We start from the raw sequence: 2,218 nt of genomic DNA on the forward strand, positions 1-2,218 counted from the left end.
TGTAAGACGTGATGAACTTGAAGTCACTGGTACGTGATCCTGTCGTTAGATACGTGTCATAATTGTAAGAACTGCGGAGAGTTCCAGCTCCCTCCACCTCTGCATAGTTAGGAGGGAGATACGCGCTGGGAATGGCGACCGCTCCATCAAACAACAGTCTGGGCTTTCTCCTGTGGCAAAACCTCACAGCCACGATCAGAATAATGAAAGTCAGGAAGAAGGTGGACACGGAAACTAGCGCGATGATCAGATAAAAAGTCAGTTTGGAATTGTTCTCCTCATAAGTCATGTCTTTAAGTTCAGGAACTTCAGCAAGATTATCAGAAATAAGTAAATACACAGAACAGGTAGCAGAGAGAGGCGGCTGTCCGTTATCTTTCACAGAGATGACAAGGTTCTGTTTCATGCTGTCAGATTCAGTGATGTCCCTCTGAGCCCTGATCTCTCCACTATGGAGACCGATAGTGAAAAGTCCCGGATCGGTAGATTTGACTATCTGATACGACAGCCACGCGTTCTGTCCAGAGTCAGCATCCACAGCGATCACTTTGGAGACCAGAGAGCCAGAGAGAGCAGCTTTAGGGACCATCTCAGTCATTAAAGACTTTCCCTCTGGAGCAGGGTATAATATCTGTGGAGAGTTATCATTCTCATCTGATATGAACACACTCACAGTCACGTTGCTGCTGAGTGGAGGAGAACCGTTGTCTCTGGCTACAACCTGGACTTTAAAGTTTCTGAACTTTTCGTAGTCAAATGACCTCACAGCCTGGATCACTCCTGTATCTGAGTTAATGGATAAAAATGAGGTCACTGGAAGAGAGTTTATCTCACTGGACACCAGAGAATACAGTACTGTACCGTTCTGCCTCCAGTCTGGGTCTCTTGCTGTAACAGAACTAATAGAAGTTCCTGGTTTGTTATTTTCCATTACATATGCAGTGTAGGATTGCTGTTCAAATACAGGAGGATTGTCGTTCACATCGGATACAGTTAAATGAATGGTTATAGATGTGGATAAAGGTGGAGATCCTCCATCAGTAGCAGTGATGGTATATTATAATCTGATTCTGTTCTCTGTCTAGCATGCTCGTGTTACCAGAGAAAAAGTAGTTTTTAATGGATGGGTTTAATTGAAGGAACATTTTCTTGAATGAGCACGGACTGTCGATTATCTCCTGAATCTTTATCCTGACATTTATTAATGGCTACTTCAGTGCCTGTCACTGAATTTTCTGGTATTGGATCATTCAGTGATTTAGTAATAATTCTTGGAGCGTTATGTCATTGCATCACTGATGTCTATAATAATTTGGCAGTGGAGTGACTAGCAAGCAGGACCGTCTTTTGCCTGGACTCTCATTTCATATGACGTTTCCGCTTCATAATCAAATATTTCCAGTTACTGTAATTTACCAGTACTTATCAAGAGAAAATAAATTTTGCTGCTTTGTCAGAGATTCGACTGATAATTCATAACTGATTCACGTTGACGCCCTCATCAGCGTCTGTAGCGCTCACTGTAACTACTTCTGTGACCCAACGCTGCGTTTTCAGCGAGAGTACCTTATACACAGACTGACTAAAAACCGGGGTATGTCATTAGGCATCAAGCACATTGATGTGGATAACTGCAGTACCAGACCTCTGTGGTGAGCGCCATCAGTCGCGGTAACGATTAAAGTCGATGTCCTTCGTGCTGTTCCGATCGAGCTCTTTCTCCAGTTGACACCAGTGTCAGCGTATTTTCCTCGTCCGCGTTCTCGTGCACAGATAAAATACAAATGATCATTTCTTCCAGCGACTATCCTTGAACGTCGTTTTGCCTATGGCCAGAGTCGTGAGCTCGTCCAACGAAACGTCTAGGCCTCATCAGCCGACTCTCTGAATTCAAAGCTGAGTGCGCTCAGTAGGAAACCTCGGGAGCGTTGTCGTGTACATCCTCAACCTGCAGTGAATGCGATGCACATCAAGAGGAGTTTCCAACACCAGCTCGTAATTACGAATGCATGAAATTCTCGAGCCGCAGAGCTCTCTCGGTCTATGGTTCGCCAAGCCAGTTTCCACTACTCAGATTAAGGTCGCAGTACGTTTCGCGCTGACCTCCGTCTACCGAGCTACGAGCATGATACATAGTTCCATCAATGTCGAGATCCTTTTGCCATAGGTCGATCACATATGACGTTTTGTTTCCTCCGGAATGTGTTAGCTCAAATCC

General features: G+C 44.6%; 1 pseudogene; it reads right to left on the reverse strand.

Moving 5' to 3' along the window:
• Positions 1-4: 4 nt before the first annotated feature.
• On the reverse strand, positions 5-2,134 carry LOC113650304 (annotated as a pseudogene).
• Positions 2,135-2,218: the final 84 nt, after the last annotated feature.

The sequence above is a fragment of the Tachysurus fulvidraco genome, unplaced genomic scaffold (genome assembly GCF_022655615.1).
Source record: "Tachysurus fulvidraco isolate hzauxx_2018 unplaced genomic scaffold, HZAU_PFXX_2.0 HiC_scaffold_365_np12, whole genome shotgun sequence".
Taxonomy (NCBI): Eukaryota; Metazoa; Chordata; class Actinopteri; order Siluriformes; family Bagridae; genus Tachysurus; species Tachysurus fulvidraco.